This window comes from Neoarius graeffei, chromosome 18 (assembly GCF_027579695.1).
Source record: "Neoarius graeffei isolate fNeoGra1 chromosome 18, fNeoGra1.pri, whole genome shotgun sequence".
Lineage (NCBI taxonomy): Eukaryota > Metazoa > Chordata > Actinopteri > Siluriformes > Ariidae > Neoarius > Neoarius graeffei.
In genome coordinates, this window is record NC_083586.1 from 37,764,654 (window position 1) to 37,781,884 (window position 17,231).

Below are 17,231 nucleotides of genomic sequence, written 5' to 3' on the forward strand. Positions count from 1 at the left end.
CTTGTTGGTTGAGGTCACGTGAGGACGATCTCGGCTGGAGTGTTATTTTTAGCCTCTTATGGAAGCTGTAGGTATTTGATTTAACTAAAGAGGAGGAAAGGATAAACACATCCAGGCGGGAGAGGTTTTTTTTTTTCTCCAACACTGAGTATATTGTTGATTTTTGCCATTACAAGACATTTAATCACGCAGACGGCCTGAGCTAACAGTTGCGGCGTGGCTGTATAATTGCGAGAACAGGCCATAAAGATGATAAACATTTTAAGCTAATATTGACTGCTACTGATAAGTCTACATCAGTGCTGATTGCTTGAATGTCTGATTGATAACCTGTGGTGCTGGGTGATAAAGGAAAGCCAGAACTTTTTCACCAGTGTAAACGTGAGATGTGTACAGTACTGTGTAAAAGTCTTACCGTGTGTGTATATATACACACGCACAACCCCGATTCCAAAAAAGTTGGGACAAAGTACAAATTGTAAATAAAAATGAAATGCAATAATTTACAAATCTCAAACTGATACTGTATCCACAATAGAACATAGACAACATATCAAATGTCGAAAGTGAGACATTTTGAAATTTCATGCCAAATATTGGCTCATTTGAAATTTCATGACAGCAACACATCTCAAAAAAGTTGGGACGGGGCAATAAGAGGCTGGAAAAGTTAAAGGTACAAAAAAGGAACAGCTGGAGGACCAAATTGCAACTCATTAGGTCAACTGGCAATAGGTCATTAACATGACTGGGTATAAAAAGAGCATCTTGGAGTGGCAGCGGCTCTCAGAAGTAAAGATGGGAAGAGGCTCACCAATCCCCCTAATTCTGCGCCGACAAATAGTGGAGCAATATCAGAAAGGAGTTCGACAGTGTAAAATTGCAAAGAGTTTGAACATATAATCATCTACAGTGCATAATATCATCAAAAGATTCAGAGAATCTGGAAGAATCTCTGTGTGTAAGGGTAAAGGCCGGAAAACCATACTGGGTGCCCGTGATCTTCGAGCCCTTAGACGGCACTGCATCGCATACAGGCATGCTTCTGTATTGGAAATCACAAAATGGGCTCAGGAATATTTCCAGAGAACATTATCTGTGAACACAATTCACCGTGCCATCCGCCGTTGCCAGCTAAAACTCTATAGTTCAAAGAAGCCGTATCTAAACATGATCCAGAAGCGCAGACGTCTTCTCTGGGCCAAGGCTCATTTAAAATGGACTGTGGCAAAGTGGAAAACTGTTCTGTGGTCAGACGAATCAAAATGTGAAGTTCTTTATGGAAATCAGGGACACTGTGTCATTCGGACTAAAGAGGAGAAGGACGACCCAAGTTGTTATCTGCGCTCAGTTCAGAAGCCTGCATCTCTGATGGTATGGGGTTGCATTAGTGCGTGTGGCATGGGCAGCTTACACATCTGGAAAGACACCATCGATGCTGAAAGGTATATCCAGGTTCTAGAGCAACATATGCTCCCATTCAGACGACGTCTCTTTCAGGGAAGACCTTGCATTTTCCAACATGACAATGCCAAACCACATACTGCATCAATTACAGCATCATGGCTGCGTAGAAGAAGGGTCCGGGTACTGAACTGGCCAGCCTGCAGTCCAGATCTTTCACCCATAGAAAACATTTGGCGCATCATAAAACGGAAGATACGACAAAAAAGACCTAAGACAGTTGAGCAACTAGAATCCTACATTAGACAAGAATGGGTTAACATTCCTATCCCTAAACTTGAGCAACTTGTCTCCTCAGTCCCCAGACGTTTACAGACTGTTGTAAAGAGGAAAGGGGATGTCTCACAGTGGGAAACATGGCCTTGTCCCAACTTCTTTTTTGAGATGTGTTGTTGTCATGAAATTTAAAATCACCTAATTTTTCTCTCTAAATGATACACTTTCTCAGTTTAACCCTTTGGTGACTGACCCCTTGAAAATGGTTCCTCCAGGAACCATGATGTTTCAGTTGTCAAGACAACGGAAAAACTAAAATACAAATACAAGAGCATTTTGTTTTGTGCACAAGAGCATTGTGACGTATCTTTCTGTTTTTGTATTTTAGTTTTTCCGTTGTCTTGACAACTGAAACGTCATCGTTCCTGGAGGAACCATTTTCAAGGGGTCAGTCACCAAAGGGTTAAACATTTGATATGTCATCTATGTTCCATTCTGAATAAAATATGGAATGTAGTCTGGCAAGTGTGTGTTTTTTTTATATATATATATATATATATATATATACACACACACACACACACACACACACACACACTTTTGTTAGATTTCTGTTTTATGACTTCTACATTGAGTCAGTACAAAAACATTTTAGTTCTGTATATTCATTTTCCAGCACAAAATTAGATGTCACAGAATTTTTTTTTTTTTTTATGTCTGAGCAGCATATTACATAAGAGAGCACACTTCAGATTAAAAAAGAAAACATGATGAAGGCTACTGGGTTTCACTGCAGAATTAAGACGGGAGTGTGACAGTATCTAGAAGAACTGTGGCTGGTTCTGTAAGATGCTCAGTAAAACCTACAGCTCACTTCCTTATAGTCTGTCCATCCGTTATCTGTTGACAGGATCACTGATGGTTTTGCAGAAATGTTTTTGAAGTTACTGTGTGAGCTGAATTTGTGGAAAAAGAAACCATTTGCAGTGAACTCAAGAAACGCTGCCAGTACAGAAACTAACAAAATCTCCATTTGAACAGTTTTTAAAGCAGTAAATACAGACCTTGTGCATAATCATCGTCTGTAACGGTGTTTGTGCTGCTGAAGGATGTGACCTTTTTAATCAACCAATGTTCTCCAAGCCAGAGATAAAACTAGTACAGCTAGGATTATTTTTACACCGTTCATGAGTGTAAACTCGTATATTTTATTGGTTTCATTTTTAAGTTTGTCTCTTAAAATCATGTTCAAGTGTTTTTTTAAAAATAATTTATTGTAGCTTTAAGGACCGGGTTAAAAAGGGGCAAGTGTGAATGGTTATAATAACACTATAAAACACGTTTACGATGCAGCCCGATGTTGAGGAACTCCGTTGTTTTAATTGCTAAATTTTGTTCACTAACAAACCTCAGGGTTGTCAACACTTAAAGCTACAAGTGGTTACAACACGGTGAGTTGATACCCAGGCTAAAAGCTCATTTTCAGAACAAAATGTTCGCTTGCTGGAAAATAAAACTGACTCACTCAAGCTCACTGTGTAGCATTAGATAAATGAGTGTTGCTTCATTGCAACATCCCTGAACAGACTCATGTGCTTCTGTGTTGACAAGCACTTCATCTGGCAAGACTGGGGCAAAGGATTACATGTGTACGTGTACATATGTTGGTATATGTTTGCTTCGGTCGTTATTTTTGCAGCAGTGCGTCTAACAGTATTGTGACAAGGGAATCTATCTGTTGGTGTTAGCCTGATGTAAACTAGGATGTTAAGCACGAATGCTGTAGATGTACAGGGCGTTGTACAATAGCCAGTTCGCTCAACTGATGGCGGCTTTATTGCTGAGGATGATGTGAACTCTGATCATATCACACCTTTTGAGCTGTTAATCCCTGTATCTAAAACCACTACTGAAACAGGAAAACCCAGAACCATTAACCCTCTGGGGTCTGGGGGTATTTGTTGACTAATGATTTTGGCATGTTCTAAGTTTTGTCAATTTCAACGAATCTAAGCAGTATTTTCAAAGTCATGACTTTTTTTTTTGCATTCAGCATAAGTTCAGCTACAATAATATCTATGTAGTATGCATGTCATAATTATACTTAAAAAAAAAATCAATGAAGATGTTGTAAAAAGCAGTTTTAGAACTGTTCGAATGTGTGGGGAAACAAACATACATGACCTTACCCATTGTGTCGAACCATTTTGGTCACTTGAGGTGATTCTGTTCAGTCTGAGGAATGGATCAAGCACAAAAACAAATCTGCTCCATTGATTTGGACAATTAACTGGCCATGAAGAAAAATTGTCCTATTTGTTTGTTTTGAGATAAAGGGTTGGCAGTGGGAAGGGTATTCAATGAGAAGAGTAAAAAATTTCCATTCCATTCAATGAGAAGAGTGAAAACCCCCTCCACTGCCAACTCTTAATCCTGTCAGGTCAAGTGATCAAAATGGTTCATTACAATGGGTAAGGTAACGATTTTTTGCACATTCCAACACGGTTCTAAAACTGCTTTTTACAACGTCTTCTTTTATCTGGTATTTAAAAAGAAAAAAGTCTGACTATTCAGTGTCTTGAAATAATACAACAGTTAATTTTATTCAGTTCAGAGCCACAACCAACTCTGTTACGCAATTACTCTAATTTTGCTCTCTATATTGAATCATTGTCCTGAATCATCCGAAGCACCTCCTGAGCATAAAATCCGCGTGCAATCTCAAAACAAGTTTTACCTCCAAACAGGTAGCCTAAATTATGGCTGACAGATTTTATCCTGTTTATGGTGGGTGTTCCCACCACGAAAGCGAAACCAATCAAGAGTGAAAGTGATCATGCTGTTACCATGGGAAGTCTTTTATGCATGTGTAAGTGCTCGCTCAGCGCTCCGCCTCCGGTGTGACTGAGCAAGGCGACAAGTTTCGTTTCATCTAATTTAAGTAATTTAAAAATATATTATTTGGCAGTGGGCACATAGGAAAGTATGAAGTTTCTCTATGTTTATCATGCTTGTATGATGATAATCCACAAAGATATATTTATCTAAATACATGACTTACTCATTCTAAACTTGTCGAGCTTCGCTGGCAAAGCTCTCGACCTTTACATTTGCTCCACTTTGATCAGACTTGCAGGAACGTGCTTGTATTATGATGCTCCGTTGACTTGGGAGTCTTGGACCTTCTGGTACTAGCTACATTAGCAAGTGTGTGGAGGATGACGTGATGATCTCTACCATCACCACCCAATCAGAGGCCCTGACTGAACACAGTAGTCTGCTCACTGCTCCAAGCATATGATTGTTGCATTCAGATCAGGAGACATAGCAGTGATCTAGGAAGCAAAGACCATGCCAGCAAGAGTGTCGAGGCCTCCACAGATGGTGGAATATTTCACCAACATTAACCCACAGTGTGTGTGTGGCAGGGGGTTCAGACGGTCACTAACGACATGAAGTCATCCTGCCCATACCAGTGTCTTCCCTTTCTATTTTGACTTCTGTGCCCAGTTAGACGCATCCAAACAGGTAGTAGTAAGGATCACAGCTCCTCCCTGATGTCCAGGTGCTGACTGCAGCAGCAGCAGACAGAAGGAGAAACCTGATGAGGGTGAACCCAGGCAAAGCTGCTGTCCCTGATGACAGACTTCACCATATCACTGGTGCACCCGCTTTGAGCTGACTGCTGTCATCCCTGTGCTGGAAAAACTCTCCTGCTGCACTCACCCTGGTGGTCATGAAATGCTTCGAGCAGCTTGTTATGACCCCAGCTACACTTGACCCTCATCACTGACTACGTTTACATGCACGTCCAAATCGAGCTGCTGTTGGTAATCGAGCAAAGGGTCCCAGCAGGGGTGCCAGAGAAATCCAATCCTACATGCACAAGTGAAATCGGGCTATTGTGCAAGGTGCATTGTGCACCCGAGCCACACGTGGCGCTACACACCCCATCGTGTTGGTACACTTCCGGTTGTCGTCATGAAGAAGAGCTATACTGTTGCCAGATACTGCTGACGTTTTCCAGCCCAAAACATGTTCAAATCCGCTAAAATGCACTTAAAACCCCCAATCTGGCAACACTAGCAGTTCCGTGTTCAAGCTGTTCGGTTTGCTCTAACAGACTGTATGGCTACAAACTGTCCGGCGCAGACCACTGTTTTGTAAGACAACTTATTTTGCACAATAATATTTTTCTAAAGTCCATTTTTTGCTTACAAAAAATTTTTTTTTTTTGCTTACAATTTAACTTATGAATAAACACACAAAAAGTTCAGTTTTGTTTTTATTGACATTTTTCAGATGTTGGAGATATATATATATATACACACAATGACTTGTTTATGTACACAATTCACAGCTATGCAACAGCTGTACAGATGTATTTGGTGATACAGTAAGTGAGCTAAATTTTAACAGTGCAAACAATGCCACAAAAAGAAAAGATTCATGCCGTTGTCATGATTCGTTGTCATGCCGACCGAGGCTGTTGTGTTTCCCGCTTGTGGTCTCGTCACTCGTCACTTCCGGAAGTAGCTCGACAACTAGCTCGATAGGGTATACATGCACAAAATAGCTCGGCAGAAATCGCATAAACTAGGTCGTGTAGCTCGATTCCGAGAAATCAAGTTCGGTTCAATTTCAGCCGAATTAAGGTGTATACATGGCATTTTGAACTTCGATTTCAGTCGAGCAACGGCAGAAATTCGATTCTGTCTGTGCATGTAAACGTAGTGAGTGTGTACACTGACTAAACCACTCCACCACAGACATCATGTCTTTGGACAACGACACTTATTAGAATGCTGCTCATCGTCTACAGCGCAATATTCATGTAAAGAAATGATCACCCACTTCCCGAGGATCTTGCAGCCCTCTATACATCAGTGGTGCAAAAAAAAAAAGAGCAGCTTCAAGTTCTTACGAGTGCACATCATCAAGGTCATCTAATGGTCTCTCGACACGGTCATTAATTCATGAGGCACAACAGTTCCTCTACTTCCTGCATGTGCACAGTCGTACCTTATCTGGAGCGGCATTATCTTGTACAAAAACTTCTCCGTTTCAGACAAGAAAGCACTTCAATTGTTGAGACCTACCCAGTGCATTGTTTACGCACCACCCACTGAGCCTCTCGTCTGTAAGAAGGCTTATGAGCATCTACGTCAAGTCTACTGCATTCATAATTATACATACAGGTAGGGATCGACCGATATGTTTTTTTTTTCAGGGCCGATACCGATTATTATGGAATTGGGATGCCGATAACCGATACGTGCAACCGATAAATGTAAACATTATAATTCACATGAAATTAAACCTAGCACACACTGACACAGACCTTCATATCCATGAAATGCATGTTTAATTGTAAAATTGAACATGAAATTTTGTGCAGGGAGATGCCAGCAGCATTTGTACAATAAAGTCAAACATTAGTTAGAATAAAATGAGAAATAAAATAAATATTCACCAATAAAAAAAAAAAATAAATCACTCCCTACTATATTACAGCTCACCATTTTCAGTGGAAAATAAATGAAAATACACTCTGGATTCTTTTACACTAAGAACTAAGTAAGACTTACCAACTTCAAGTAGTTTTTAAATAACAAATCAAGTGTAGGGAGCTGCCTGCAGCATTTTTAAAAAAAAAAAAGTAAAATCAAACATAAAGTAGGCTATCACTCCCTATTATGTAACAACTTAACAAGTAACCATCTACATTCTAATGCTTTTAATGCCCAAGCCTAATATTCCCAGTTTAGGATTATATTGTAGTGAAGGAAGCACAGTTGCTCCCAAGTGTAAGTGTGCATCCACGACACAGTTAATTACTGAGCCCACAACAAGCGTCCTGACAAACTCCCTACAGTATTACATAGCCTACTAGCACCATATCACAGCTGGCTTGTTTAAATGTTCAAATAGCGCTTTATAAAGTTACCTAACATATACAAGTGCAATGCGCTTTTTGAGCACGAGTCACGTCATGAAGTTTACTCATCACCATAACAAATAGCCAGTAGGCTTGCGCTAGCCTACAGAACACAAACACTACGTTTTATTTCGTCTTCCCTTGACCACCTCTCTGTATGGCTGTCATTCTACTGTTCGAGTAGAACTACTGACACATTCACAACGTTTCCAGACGGGGATTTAAAAATGACTGCAGCCTACGTTATGCTGGGGACTGCTTACTATGGACAACATTACATGTAGTTTCAGCGAGACTAGTTGGTTGTAGGCTAATACCAGTGCTTCCTTCCGTAAGCTAAGTTTGCCTGGCTACACAGATGCAAATGGACAATTTTTTAACGAGTAGTAGATGAAGAATGTAAACATATAATGTGCTTTTGCAACTTGTGTGTTTGTGACTTATTGCGGCAAAAGCAGTGTGTCCTTACCTTGAAGTGGGATCTGCTTCTGCCTGAGTGCCCATATGACTGCCTTGAAACAGTTCACAGCGTTTAGCTACGCGTGTTGATTGGCTGTATCCCTTGTGCCGCTTCTGCCCGAGTGCCCGTACGGCCGCCTTGAAACAGTTCACAGCATTTAGCTACACGTGTCAGTTGGCTATATCTCTTGTGCCAAGCAAATCAGATGTTGTGGTGGGCGGGACCGTGTTCTTGAACTCGGAGAGGTGAGTGCAGGAAAGGACGTGCAGTGACAGTCGCGTTAGGAACGAAATGGCTGCAAAAAGGCATGTTATCGGCATATCGGTGGAAATTATGGCCGATACCGATTAGGGATATTAACTGATGACCGTTTGACCGGTGGTTGACCGAATCAACGTCAACCGGTTAATTTTTTTTTGGTTGCCGGTTAAAAAAAAAAAAAAATCAATCGTTTTGAAGCTGCCGATTTTGGAGCGGAGGACTTGGAATTCCATGTTGTAAACGCTTGGGGCATGCCATGCGGTGTAAGGACGACAGCTGACAAATCAGAAACACCCATTCAGTCATGTCCCGCCCTCCCGCTGCCACTCTGCGAAAGAAAAGTGTAGACACAGGCTTTTTAGCTTACAAATTACTATTCTGTTTTTTTTAAATTATTATTAGAAGGCACATCGAGTTCTTGGCCAGTGCATTCTGAAAGTACGTTTCGGTCTGTAGCCAACAATGCATGTTATTGCAGATCATATCTCTCCACACAAACTAAAGGCGCAGATGCCGACTTTTTTTTTTTGAATCGCGCAGATCCGTTTTTTTTTTTTTGGGGGGGGGGTGGCGTCGGAGTGTCTGAATGTAATTTCAAGGTGGATTCTGTATTAAAATTACTAAATAGGCGGGTGCCGTTGCAGTCCATGAGGTGTGGGGTGTGTGGGAGGAGGGCAGTGGATCGGGGGGCTGAGCGCGTTTGCGTGGCTTTCTGATTTGCTGTTTTCTTCTCGTGCTTGTACTTCCTGTGTTTCGTGGACTGTGGCGGAATTTGCTTTGATGAAGTTGTGGTCGGATGCTCCAGTGCCCCCCCTTGGGAAAGGAAGGTCGGATCTGCGCGATTCAGCCGTGGAGAGGGCGGCATCCGCCAAAAGGCGCGCCGTTTACATCCCTGTAATAATTCCAATTCTAGAATTTTAAACTCCTAGGTTAACCGACTTTAACCAGCTAATGAGGCTTGGTGGTCGGTCAAGATTTTTTTTAGTTTTTGCCATCCCTAATACCGATAACCCTAAAAATGCAGAATATCGGCCCGATATATCGGCCAGGCCAATTATCGGTTGACCCCTACATACAGGACACTTTTTCGATGGAATAAAAGCATGTGTTCTATTCCCTTCTAGCAGGTTTCATTCATTTGGTTTAATAGCATGTAATATTGTCAGCATATTGCTTATCCTACGTGCATTACGTCATTCTACCCAATGGAGAATGAGCATTCAATATGGTTCACGATGTTGCATGGTTGTCAAGACATGACGTCACATGTCGAAGCTGATATGATGCGTATTACACATAAAGCTTCCACACTAGCGAGTAGCTGACAATTTGTAAACAAACATGGCTGCCAGGTTTGCTTCATTAAATGTTAGATTTTGAAAGAATCTTGAAAGAGAGAGACGCATTGAACACCCAAAAGGAATGTATAATAATGGTTGGCTTTTTTTCATGCTCGCTGAATGGACTAGATCTGATGTACCACTCAAAGACAGCCAATATTATTTAAATATTTACTTTCCACAGACCGTTAGACTCTTAAGCAGATCTGCGCAATGGCTATTTCATTTAGTTTCACATTCTTGAACCAGCGAGGACACTTGGGCGGATTACATGAGGGAGAGACCTTGCCAATTCCAAATGTCATGCTTGACAATTCACACAGTTTGTTGTTTTAAGGTTTTTTTGGGGGGGGGGGGGTTATCCTCTTCCTGGTCATTGTTGCACTGTCTGTAATGAGTCCCGACAATGTTACAGCTGTCCACGGTCAAGGCCAATTTATGCTGACAACGCAGTCCTCGCAGATGGCGTCTGCGTAGCCCCCCCCACCTTCGCAGACGCTCTGCGCGCACCTCCCAAAAATTGTGACCACCGCAGAAGCCTCGCAGACAGTGTCGCAGACGAGGGCTCTGATTGGTCCACTCTACATCCGCTGTACACGCACTTCCGCTTCCCTACTTTCCCGGTTTGGTTTGTTTTCACTACCGCCATTTTTAAAAACACGAGCGAAGATGGAGCAGCACGAAGAGCGGTTGATCAAGGAAGTGAGGAAGTACGTACATCTATACGACTCCAGTTCTAGTCATTATAAGTAACCAGAGGATAAACACTCCACTAACCACACCCACCAACTACTCCTAGCGACTTCGCGCCCCCTTGCGTTGTGGCGGTGAATAACATCGCGCACGCCTATTACTCCCCGCTCAACGATAAATTACAACTGTCTGCGAAAAGCTGTCTGCGAAAGCCTTGTCGCAAGAGCATGCAGAGGCCCTCAGGATACAAGGAGCGAAATTTGTGGTGCTCTCTGGGTGGCAGGACTCTTAAACTGCCTCTCCCCTGTCCTTCACAGTGACACTGACCAGTCCTGGGTGTCGGAGATCATGTTTGTGGAAGGAGAGGATTGCGTTTTCATCCAAATGATGCATGAGCAGCAGTTTAAAAAAAAGATACAGTTGGTTGCCTTCATGTGTCTTGAAGGAAACGTGTGTTGGACTTCTCTCTCTTTCTCTCTGGTTAGTAATTGTCACGAGAGAGGGAGAGCTGTTTGGTGGAATTGGCAGGTGACCAAATTGGGGAGGGAAAATGGTTCTAGGCTGTTTTACATTAAAATGAGTCTTTTGTTGTCGAGTATGAGGCAGCTTGTTGGCCTGCAGTAATGTGGGAGTGCATTCAAGGTCAAGTGAACCGCTTTTTTTTTTTTTTTTTAAATTGTAGTGAAAATAAAACAAGTCATTCTTATTCTTTGGTTAAATCTCAGTTTTTAGTGGATATGCAGTGCAAAGTTACAAGTCCTACAACAGCTTTGTGCACTGAGCATCTATAGTACAAAGTCCAAATCCTAAACGGATAGGGTTGTAGGAGGTTCTTCTTTTTTTTTTAAATGGCAGTGGTTTTGAATTGAGTTGCAACTTGTGACCTGTCTGAGACTGTTGCATTTGACCAATCAGTCCTCCCACTTGTCCCTGTATGGTCCTGTTTTTACTTGGAATGGGTGACCCTTTTATTCCCCCCCCCCCCCCCCCCCCCACACACACACACACACACACACACACACACACAAACCAAGGTGGGGGTGTATATATTCTTGGGTTTCATGTGATGTCACAGCCGTCTCATTAGTTATTCAGAACTTTAGCTGGTGGTCTACCAAAGTAGAGCCCTGCACTCCCGCGGGACCCGACGCAAAGCAGTGCGGCGCGGGACAAATTTTGAAAGCTCATTGCGGGCAGGAGGGGGAGTGCACAATGCGGGAGCGGGCGGGAGAGGTGATAAGCTGCAGTCCCACTAACTAAAAACATGTTTAAAATAAAATTTATAAATTATTAATTTATGTCTATCATATATATACTTTGTGCTGGATATTTTATTTGGCATTAATAGAAACATTTTAAGATGCCTAAATTTGCGGATGTGGTCTAATCTCGCGTACGTTTCCGAATAGGTATCTCTGTAAAGCCTCAGCTGGGCATGCCGCCTGGCCACGCGCACCCTCGCTACGTGCGCTAGGTGAAGGATCGGTCAGTGGAGAGCTCAGCTAAGCTCAGCATGTTTAATTCCCCAAGCCAATGACAAGAACTTTTGTGAGAAATAACGTGAACGTCTGCATCATGCGGGATTTGCGGGCGGGAGCGGGACAAAATATGGCAGGCGTGGGTGGGAGCGGGACTGAAAATCATAATTCTTTGCGGGAGCGGGACTGCACAATGCGGAGCGGGACTGAAAATTCTGTCCCGCGCAGACCTCTATACCAAAGCTCAGTTGACAAAGCGTTTGTATGGAGAAGGTGCATTGCTCGCATGAAAAATGCATTACACTTGCGTTGTTTTAGGTTGTTTGAATCGATCAAACCGTGAAACTGGTCAAAGTTTCTTCAGGGTTCCCCGTGAACTAATAAAAAAGGGTGAATGAACACAGGATTTCACAAAAAGACGTCGAGAAAGGTGGCTTTTGAACCTCTCACTGAAATCGAAGGGAGCCGAGTTGAAGCACGCTCGAGTTTGCAGTGATCACTTGGTGAAAGGTTTGTATATCTCTCTCAGCTATGGCCTGAGTGTTTTCCAAGTACTTTTCTTGCTACGTGTCGTTATTTTATGGTACTTTTTTTAGTCACGAAGCGCTAAAGTCCCCAGATGTTTCTTTGTTTACTCCTTACAAAGTCCATATGCATGAAGGTCATGACAATTCTTCCCCAGCCGTACAGTTACAATGCGCCGTGATCACTTCTCCGTCTTGTTTAACTAAGATCCAGGTCTTTAAAGGGGTTTCTGATGATCTTTGTGCATGATTCACCTGAGAGATAAGAGCCAACACAAGTGAGAATCAAGCGAACTGTTTGTTAGCACTTCGTTGTAAAGATGTGAATGAAAAATTTAAAAAACAGACATACACGGGCAAAAACAATCCAGGATTCATTGGGCAGTGACTTGATCCCGAGGTCCTTTACCCAGCCACATACAAAAAAAAAAAGTTGTAAGCCTCCATACTCTTCCACGCTTTCATCTGTTTTGCGGTGTAGAAGGACGTCTGCAACACCAGATAGTTCGAGATGTCGGGGAACTCGACTGAAGGATAGTTTTCAAGATCGTATGACAAATCGTTCTTTCCCAGACTGTAGGGGTCGATTCCATTGCACATAGCAATCTTCTGAATATATCTAAAGCGAGCAGTGGCTTCTGGATTACGAGCGTACTCTGAAGGCCAATTTATGCTGACAACCCAGTCCTCGCAGACGGCGCCGCAGATAGTGTCTGCGTAGCCCCCCCACCTTCGCAGACGCTCTGCGCGCACCTCCCAAAAATTGTGACCACCACAGAAGCCTCGCAGACAGCGTCGCAGACAAGAGGGCTCTGATTGGTCCACTCTACATCCGCTGTACACGCACTTCCGCTTCCCTACTTTCCCAGTTTGGTTTGTTTTCACGACCGGCATTTTTAAAAACACGAGCGAAGATGGAGCAGCACGAAGAGCGGTTGATCGAGGAAGTACGGACATCTATACGACTCCAGTTCTAGTCATTATAAGTAACCGGAGGATAAACACTCCACTAACCACACCCACCAACTACTCCTAGCGATTTCGCGCCCCCTTGCGTTGTGGCGGTGAATAACATCGCGCACGCCTATTACTCCCCGCTCAACGATAAATTACAACTGTCTGCGAAAAGCTATCTGCGAAAGCCTTGTCGCAAGAGCATGCAGAGGCCTTGAGGTATCGCTAGTTGTTTACGCTATGGCAGCCGTTTTGCTTTGCTAGACCACCAGCTGTTTTTACCAGAAGTGAAAATCACTAAGAAAAGTCACATGACTGAAACCCAAGAATAGGAATCGCCCTGTCCGTCTGTCCACGTGTCTTGTAAGTGCAGCTGCTCCTAAACAGTGTAATGGATTTTTGATGCAACTTTACACAGTTGCAGTATACCACCTGAAGATGTGCGTGAAGGAAAATAATCCCGGTCCGATGTTTCAAAGGAGAGATGATTCAACTTAATCCCTTACGTATGGCGATCTATGATGACCGGCTCATAAGCAAGGGGTATTCTATAGTGAATTTACTCTCAGTTCTAGTTTGTTACCCGGCTTGCCAGACTTCATTGTTCATTAGTGAAGCTCTTCCTCACATATCCTCACTTAAAAACTGGTCCAACACAGCGCCTGTTCTCTCGTCTCACACAACCAAATTATGCATCCAGTCTGCTATCTGTCCACATGTATAGCTATGTTAATTTGTGTTCTCAGGAAAAGACAGCAAACCACAACATGCTTTTTGTCATCTGATGTTCAGTTATACATCTGTTCTCTCTACTACATGTTGGAGTTTGATTTATGGTTTGGTGAACAGGAACAGATGTACACTTTTTTATTTAAAAAGACGAAGGCTGTTCTTGAGTGGTGTTTCTTATTACAGCTGAAGACACTGCAGTACAAGCACAGAAAGACCAGCCATGGTGATTAGCTTTTAAACAGAGATCGGGTAACTGTGCTGTAGTGGCTGGTCAGTTGAAGTATAGTGTCTTTTTACTAGGGAATGGTGTGTGGATGAAAACATGAACACAATTACATCTTGCTTCTCGTTCTTCCTCTCCCTTTTTCTCTGGGACGGTTTTCTGGAAATGTAATGCAGGAGCATCGCAGCATTCAGATGCACATTAAAACAAGGGATCACTCTTAATCTAAAGCTGTGTTCACATATATACTGGTACGATAGTGGTATAACTGTATCGATACAAAGTATACCGGTACAGTTTAGTGCATCTGTCCACACTAGCGAGAAATGTTTGTGGTTTTCTTTCACGGTAGTTGAAATGCGTGTGCGCGAAATGTTTCCGTGGTTACCGAGTAACTTCCTTCTGAGAATATGGCGGATGAAACGACGTGTGTGTGCTTTTTGTTGTCAATGTACAGTCTGTATTTCTGGTGGTCATTTATTCAGTCGAATCGTATAAAATGCGCGAGGCAGTTGAGAAAGAAACAAAGAAAACAAATCTCCGTTCTTCACTATTTTATTCAGCGAAGACATTGAGGTGTGTGACTTTGCGCATGCGCATTATATTTGTATCGATACAGAACCGCTTTATCTGTCCACGCTACAGTACCGATACTGTACCGGTACGAAACCCATACATTTGTGGGTTTCGTACCGATACAGTTATACCGCTACAGTACCGGTATAGTTGCTAGTGTGGACAGGTGTTGCGGTACGAAAGTAGTATCGTATCGGTACAAAATCCCTAGTGTGGACAGGGTATAAAACCACTCTTAATTGGAGCCAAGTAGCTGTTCTGGGTCCCCCCCCTCCCCCATTTTTGGTTGAGAGTATGCTGTGCACATTCTGGCTGCTGCTTCTCACCAGAGCTTTGTATTTTTTCTCTTTTGTTTGTTGGGGGTTTTTTTTGTGTAGTTTGATGTTTTGAGTTTTGTCTGCCGGTTGTGGTGTGGCGTCGGTTCCCTCCAGGCCTTGGTTCGCCGTGGGTGATGCCTGTGCTCCTAGCTATGGACTGCAGTGAGCTCGTTGCTCATTTTAACATCGTGGTTGTGCAGCGGTGCTTTAGTGCTTGGCGTGATGTTACCCAGTGGCGTCGCGGCGGTTGTACTGGCGGTGTGGGACTTGTATTTGTGCGCCTTTTTGGTGGGACTGTGGCTGCTACACCATTGGAATGATATCCTGACCTTTATTTGGTGGAAACCCCCCCCCCCCCCCCCCCCAATAAATAAATAAATAAATAATTGTGAAGCGACCTTGGGTTTTGAGAAAGGTGCTATATAAATTGAACTTATTATTATAAAGGATTTTTAAAAAATATTCATCCACACCAAGGTTTGGCAGTACATTTTCGTGGGAAATGTAGCAGAGCTGAGTACACTCGGCCCCAATCGGAATCAAGTTCTGATCTGTCAGCAAAAACATAGGGTTGGTTTTTTAAAGGAGAACTGAAGTCATTTTTAAACTTGCTGTATTTCTTAATTAACGTGTTATTCAGTTACGTTTTCAGTTTTAGTAACCTTATATCATGACTCGTATTGGCAACTAATCGCAATTAAATATTATACTTATCGGCCTGTTTGGTTTTCAGCCGTGTTGAATTTAGTTCGTTTGGTCCACGGCAGGCGTCGCTTATCCGCGCGATCTTCACGAGACTTGTGCGAGACTTCGAAACGTGAAGTGTCAGCCAGGTGTCAGTGCCGCCATTTTGAAAACTGTTTTCCAAACGAAATATTGCACAAAAACGAGTTTAAATGACGATTACTGCCTACTTTATTCAAACTTTCCTGATTTTGCTATCAAAACAAACAAAACTTCCGGCTTGATCACATCAGCATTCGAAAGAGGGCGCGCGCGTCTTTTGGTAGATGTTGGTCACTTTGATTTCCGCTGTACGTTTTACTTCCGTCCTACGATGTCTCACACAGGTCTCAACGAATCTCGTTTACGGCCATTGCTTTGACATATGGACTGATGTAGCGTATTTCAAACACTGGCAGCACAGTGGTGTAGTGGTTAGCGCTGTTGCCTCACAGCAAGAAGGTCCGGGTTTGAGCCCCGTGGCCAGCGAGGGCCTTTCTGTGCAGAGTTTGCATGTTCTCCCCGTGTCCGCATGGGTTTCCTCCGGGTGCTCCGGTTTCCCCCACAGTCCAAAGACATGCAGGTTAGGTTAACTGGTGACTCTAAATTGACCGTAGGTGTGAATGTGAGTGTGAATGGTTGTCTGTGTCTATGTGTCAGCCCTGTGATGACCTGGCGACTTGTCCAGGGTGTACCCCGCCTTTCGCCCGTAGTCAGCTGGGATAGGCTCCAGCTTGCCTGCGACCCTGTAGAAGGATAAAGCGGCTAGAGCTAATGAGATTGTTGGGTTCACCCAGAAAGAGACCCCGATTCCTTCGTGCTGATGCCTTCCCTTCGGGCCCGAGGACAAGTCAATCGCTCAGAAACGGACAGGAGAACACGTGTGGGTTGTTCACATGCCAGTTTATTCGCTTGCTTCGTCAGAATGAAAACATTTGTGGGAATGTCTTATAGTGTTGCTATGTTTGTTTTGTCTTCGTGTGTGTGTGTGTGTGTCTATGTAGAAGTGTGTAATGATCTTGAATCAATCATAATATATTTTTGCTGACAGTAAGGTACAGATAGATATCAGAATTTTGGCTTATAATCAATATGTCTGATTCTTCATGGAATAGTTTGGAATGTTAAACATAGTCTAATAATAATCTACATATAATAAAATTTGACCCCAACAGAGATTTCAAACACTCATAACTTGCTATAGCAGTGACACAATAGCTGTCAGAAATGCATTCCGATATTTAATAAAATGAGAGAATTTTGATGATTTTAAAAAATTTGCCTTCAGTTCTCCTTTAAGCACTTATTTTCCTCCTAAGCTATTACTGCAGC

The 17,231-nt window shown here is 42.8% G+C and overlaps 1 protein-coding gene across 2 annotated transcripts in view; it reads left to right on the plus strand.

Moving 5' to 3' along the window:
* The window catches only part of LOC132866168 (radixin), a 117,805-nt gene that overhangs the window by 34,042 nt on the left and 66,532 nt on the right, over nucleotides 1–17,231 (plus strand). The window lies entirely within an intron of this gene.